The sequence below is a fragment of the Bombina bombina genome, chromosome 5 (assembly GCF_027579735.1).
Source record: "Bombina bombina isolate aBomBom1 chromosome 5, aBomBom1.pri, whole genome shotgun sequence".
NCBI lineage: Eukaryota > Metazoa > Chordata > Amphibia > Anura > Bombinatoridae > Bombina > Bombina bombina.
In genome coordinates this window covers 316590825-316597881 of record NC_069503.1, presented here as the reverse complement: position 1 = coordinate 316597881, position 7057 = coordinate 316590825, and positions in this window count along the sequence as shown.

Genomic DNA, 7057 nt, shown 5'->3' with positions numbered 1-7057 from the left:
TTAAGTGTTTCCGATGTGGGGGGGGGTCTCGGTTTAGGGGTTAATAGGTAGTTTATGGGTGTTAGTGCACTTTTTAGCACTTAAGTTAAGAGTTTTATGTTACGGCGTTAGGAGTCTTGACAGGAGAGGGTCTACCGCTCACTTCTTCCAAGACTCGTTATACCGGCGTTAGGCAAGTCCCATTGACAAGATAGGATACGCAATTTATGTAAGGGGATTTGCGGTAAGCTCGAGTCGTGGAAGAAAAGTGAGCAGTAGACCCTCTCCTGCCAGACTCGTAATACTAGCGGGCGTTAAAAAGCAGCGTTGGGACCTCTCAACGCTGCTTTTTAAGGCTAACGCAAGACTCGTAATCTAGCCGTATATTTTTTCATTTGGTTAAAGAATTTAAAAGATTTGCACATCTGAGTGATACTTATTAGTTAATGTACATATGGTATCTATATATACATACTGTATATCCATATAATATATCCATTATATATGTTTTTTAATATCCATAATGTATGTTATGAATGATAGAGAAGTCAGATGTTTTGTGAGGTAAATAGATTAATATATGTTTCTTAAGACATTTCCCATCATCAGAGGAAAAGATGAGGCTCTTTATTGCCCCTATCTGTGGCTCCATTACATATGCGGCGTTGCCCGCAAAAGCCAGCGCCGCCGGTTTTTATGTGATTTTACTATTATATATACAGTGCAGCATATAAATGCAGCACATATATTTCACTCGTCATCCGCAATTTTTACTCCCATAAGCTAACATGGAATGCATCGCAAATCGGTATCCAATATTCAGCGCAAGGACTTATGTGGCGAAAATGGAGAAATTTTACTCCATTTTCACCTCGCCAAACAAGACAGCTGCAGCAGGCCTTTCGCTGAGTATAGGAGCACCGTAACTCCCATAATTGCCTGTAAAATATAAACTAACACCTAACGCATGCGCAATATCTATCTACCTGTCAACCGCAACCCCCCACCGCAATCACTAATAAAGTGTATTAACCCCTATATCCACCATCAAACCTACACCGCAACTAATAAAAAGTATTAACCACTAAACCGACAACCCCCCCACAATGCAATATGCCTAATTAAACTATTAACCCCTACAGTATATCCGCCATCAAACCCACACCGCAATTACTTATTAACTATTAACCCCTAATCCGCCAATAACCCACAACGCAATCTAATCTATCTATTAACCCCTTATCTGCCAATAACCCACAATGCAATCTAATCTAACTATTAACCCCTAATCCACCAATAACCCACAACGCAAATAGTTAAACACTAAGCCCCCTAACCTAACACCCCCTAAACTAACCCCATTACATGAATTAAACTAAAACTAAGTTACATTACATGAATTAAACTAAAACTAAGTTACAATTAAAAACACCTAGCATTACTTTAAAAATTAAAAAAACGAAGTATAAAATAATCTAAAATTACAGAAAATAATAAAGCGAATTGCAATAATTAAATAATTATACCAAATCCCTATGAAAATAAAAATGCCCCCCCAAAATAAAAACACCCCCTAATCTAATGATAAACTACCAATAGCCCCCAAAATAAAAGCACCTAACACTAAAAAAAACTAAACTAAACTTTGCCCTGAAAAGGGCATTTGTATGGGCATTGCCCTTAAAAGGGTATTTAGCTCTTTTGTTGCCCTTAAAAGGGCATTAAGATTAACAGCTCTTTTAAGAAAAGCCCATCCCTAATCTAAATAAAATAAACCCCACAAAAATCCCTTTAAAAACCCTAATTCTAACCCCCAAGTGGTACTCACCTGTCCTGAAGTCCGGCGGAGAAGGTCCTGTTCCAGGCGGTGAAGTCTTCTTCCAAGCGGCGACCTTTAAGGTACACGATTAAAAATGGCGTCCCTTGAATTCCTATTGGCTGATTTGAGCATTTAAATTCAAATCAGCCAATAGGATGAGAGCTACTGAAATTCTATTGGCTATTCAAATCAGTATTTCAGAATTTCAGTAGCTTTCATCCTATTGGCTGATTTGAACAGCCAATAGGATTTCAGTAGCTCTCATCCTATTGGCTGATTTGAATTTGAAGGTTCAAATCAGCCAATAGGAATTCAAGGGATGCCATTTTTAATCGCGTACCTTGAATTCCTATTCAGTGTACGGCGGAGATCGTATGAAAAGGATCCTCCACGCTCCATGGCACTGCGGTCGCCGGTCTTCAGTTCCAGGGTCACCGGTCTTCAGCTCCATGGTCATCGGTCTTCAGCTCTGCCCTCCGCTCCATACTGGCTGTTTTCTAGAAGAAGAAAGAAGAGGTCACCGCTTGGAAGAAGACTTCACCCCCTGAAACAGGGCTTTGCCCGCCGGACTTCAGGACAGGTGAGTACCACTTGGGGGTTAGACTTAAGGTTTTTTAAGGGATTTTTGGGGGTTTCTTTTATTTAGATTAGGGATGGGCTTTTCTTAAAAGAGCTGTTAATTTTAATGCCCTTTTAAGGGCAGCAAAAGAGCTAAATACCCTTTTTAAGGGCAATGCCCATACAAATGCCCTTTTCAGGGCAATGGGTAGTTTAGGTTTTTTTTAGTGTTACAGGTTTGCACAAACCCGGCGTTAGCAGGCAATATGGCAGCGTTGAGATCCATACAGCACACAAATACCAGCGCTGCTTTGAGCTTTGAGCTGGTTTTACGCGCTTGTGCACGATTTCCCCATAGACATCAATGGGGAGAGCCGGCTAAAAAAAAGCCTAACACCTGCAATAAAGGAGCGTAAAGCTCAGTAACGCAGCACCCTAACTTAAACCCAGAATCTAAACACCCCTAATCTGCTGCTCCCGACATCACTGACACCTATATTACACTTATTAACCCCTAATCTGCTGCCCCGACATCGCCGCCACCTACCTACACTTATTAACCCCTAATCTGCCCCCCCCAATGTCACCACCACCACTATACTAAAGTTATTAACCCCTAAACCTCTGGCCTCCCACATCACTAACACTAAATAAATATATTAACCCCTAAACCTAAGTCTAACCCTAACCCTAACACCCCTAACTTTAATATAATTAAAATAAATCTAAATAAAAATTACTATCATTAACTAAATAAAAAATTAAAAACTAAATACTTACCTATAAAACAAACCCTAAGCTAGCTACAATATAACTAATATTTACATTGTAGCTAGCTTAGGTTTTATTTTCATTTCACAGCTAAGTTTGTATTTATTTTAACTAGGTAGATTTGTTAGTAAATAGTTATTAACTATTTACTATCTAGTTAAAATAAATACAAATTTACCTGTAAAATAAAACCTAACCTAACCAATCAGCCAATAGAATGCAAGCTTAATCCTATTGGCTGATTAGAATTAATGATTACCCTTTAATTCTGATTGGCTGATAGAATTCAATCAGCTAATCGGAATTCAAGGGACACTATCTTGGATGACATCATTTAAAGGAACCTTCATCCTTCAAGAGGATTCGAAAGAAGAGGATGCTCCGTGCTGGATGTCTTGAAGATGGAGCCGCTCCGCATCGGAAGGATGAAGATAGAAGATGCCGTCTGGATGAAGACTCCTGCCTGCCTGGAGGACGACTTCTTGCCGCTTGGATGAAGACTTCTTCCGGCTTTGTTGAGGACTTCTGCCCACTTGGATGAAGACTTCTCCCGGCTTGATGAGAATGGATGTCCGGTCTTCAAAAAGTAAGTGGATATTTGGGGGTTAGTGTTAGGTTTTATTAAGGGTTTATTAGGTGGGTTTTATTTTTAGATTAGGGGTTTTGGCAATGAAAAAGAGCTAAATGCCCTTTTCAGGGCAATGGGGAGCTTAGGTTTTTTAAATAGGATTTTATTTGGGGGTTTGGTTGTGTGGGTGGTTGGTTTTACTGTTGGGGGGTTGTTTGTATTTTTTTTTTACAGGTAAAAGAGCTGATTTCTTTGGGGCAATGTCCAGCAAAAAGCCCTTTTAAGGGCTATTGGCAGTTTAGTTTTTTATTTGGGGGGGGGCTTTTTTATTTTGATAGTGCTATTAGATTAGGTGTAATTAGTTTAAATATTTGATAATTTCTTTTTTATTTTGTGTAATTTAGTGTTTATTTTTTTGTAATTTGGTTAATTGTATTTAATTAATGTACTTTATTTAATTTTAGTGTAATGTTAGGTGTTAGTGTAACTTAGGTTAGGTTTTATTTTACAGGTAAATTTGTATTTATTTTAAATAGTTAGCTAGTAAATAGTTAATAACTATTTATTAACTATTCTACCTAGTTAAAATAAATACAAACTTAGCTGTTAAATAAAAATAAAACATAAGCAGCTAGATACTATATAACTATTAGTTATATTGTAGCTAGCTTAGGGTTTATTTTAAAGGTAAGTATTTAGTCTTAAATAGGTATTATTTAGGTAATAATAGTAGGTTTTATTTAGATTTATTTTAATTATATTAAAGTTAGGGGGGTTAGGGTTAGGATTAGGGGTTAATATATTTAATATAGTGGCGGCGACATTGGGGCAGCAGATTAGGGGTTAATAATATTTAACTAGTGTTTACGATGCGGGAGTGCGGCGGTTTAGGGGTTGATATGTTTATTATAGTGGCGGCGTTGTCCGGAGCAGCAGATTAGTGGTTAATAATTTTATTTTAGTGTTTGCGATGCAGGAGGGCCTCAGTTTAGGGATTAATAGGTAGTTTATGGGTGTTAGTGTACTTTGTAACACTTAAAGGGACACTGAACCCAAATTTTTTGTTTCGTGATTCAGATAGAGCATGAATTTTTAAGCAAGGACTGGGCAACAACCGGAGTTTGCAAAGTCAGGACTAGACTAAAAGTTTTCATTTCGGCAGATGGACCGGTACAGTATCAATAACGAGTACTTGGAGGTAACATAGTTGCCCTCTGTTATATTGTTGATATCTGTTGCAATATATATACATTGACATTGATGTTGCAAATTTTATGCAAGACGCTGCAATACTAGTCAATATATACCCTACCCGTATTACATTGAATATACTTCAAGATTCCGCTTTTTATTTTACATTAGATGACATTGTTTCTCCATATTTTTTATATTTTTTTTTATAAAAGGTGGTTTTGAGCATATTTTATGTTCTATGTTTTAAAGGACATTTTAGAAACCTTTATCAAATCCGGATCACTATTATCAGAGGAGACGTCCTCAATATTAGCATTTTGTTTTAGAACTGTGATTATATACTTGATGACCAGTTTGTTGTTTTATTAAATGTTATAGTGGTAATATGTCAGCTCTTATTTGTTTTTATAATAATAGAGTACCTTATTTAGAATTTAACCCTAAGTTTTACAGTACTTCTAGTACTTTTTAGCGATGTTGTTTCTTTTATCTTGTTATTCACTTTTTTTTGTTCTGGTTATGAGACCAGTCATACAATACCTCTTTTGGGGTTAAAGTGCAGCACTTTAAGTCACACCTTTTTTCACTAACTGGTATTATATAATAGGGATTCAATATTTTTAATAGTTCAAAGCAAAGATATTCTTTATTATTTTACTTTAGAAATAGTGAAATAGCTGAAGCTTAATGGTACCTTATACTTATCCTAGGCAAACACATAAGAGGGCGCTTCATGTGCATATTAGTAAATAAATGACCCACAAAAGAGATGGTGATACAGGGTACTCACAATATGTAGCATCACTCTATTGTGCTGATAGGCACGTTCTGGATACTCACAGTGCTCCAGCTCACTGAGCTATGGTAAACAACTTCCTCCAAGATCATCAAGCAGGTTGGATTCAATTCATACAAGCCCGGTTAAAATGTATGAATATCAAAAGTTTAATTAAAACCTTTTTAAAAATATTGTTTACACACAAGGGGTTGAAACATTCATTCAGAGCCCCAATAAAATGCGACGCGTTTCTCCACTGGCACAGCAGTTTCATCAGGCATAAAAAATTATATCAAACATAACAGGCATGTCCTCTTTTTAAACCAGAACTGACCAATCAGGTTTCTTAATTATGTACACACACCTGTTATCATGAATCCGCACTTATACTGCTTCAGCTAAAAAACTTTCCTTTCTTGTTGGATCTGATTATCCACATCTGACAGTGACAACCCAAAACCCTCCCCCTCAAAACCATCTCAACACTACCTAATCTGTTACTTCACTGGATAAAACCAGCCAATGTGGCTAGTTACTATGTATATTTTTGTTGGTTACAATTCTCTCCATATATGCCATAATATAGAAGTGTACCATATTGCTAGTTATGTCAAAACCAATAATGCAGAGAAATTACTTACGGTTTCATTGAAACATTTGATGTTGATGATCATATATTTACACAGTATGTGGTTTCTAATAGTAAAAAAAAAACCTTATCTATTATTGGACCAAAAGGCATCATGTGATCTATCATTCGGCAGGAGGTTGTCATGTGACTGATCTCGTCAAACCATGTTTAAGCATTAAGCTATGAGATGTCATATAACCAATCTCATCAAAACAAACTCCTACAGGGAACATTGGGGAAAATTATGTGATATATTGTATGTTCCACGATATTTTTTTTTGTGCATGTACACAGGCGTATTAGTATACTATCAGATAGACTGCCATTTAGGTTCTAAAAAAAAAATATGAACTTAAATCAAGCAACTAAAGGCTAGAGAACTTGATAGAAGTTTTATACTTCAAGCTAAAAAGAATGAGAAGGATTTAAATTTGGTGAAAAAATCTTTATTCATTACAAAATATAATTCCAGCTATAAATATATAAAAAAGATAATATCAAAACATTGGCCATTTTTATTAAAAGACCTCATACTGAAGAAGGTACTAGATACCAAACCTAATGTAATTTTTAAGAGAACTCCTACTCTTAAACAAAAATTGGCCCCAAGTAAAGTAGTGTTCTCTAAAAAAAAGTATCAAACGTCTTGAAAGATCAGAATATAAGGTACTGAAGAAAAAAGGGGTCTATAAATGTCAACGAAAAAACTGTCTTATGTGCAAATCTGTGACACATGAAGTACAAGAAATTGTATTTCAC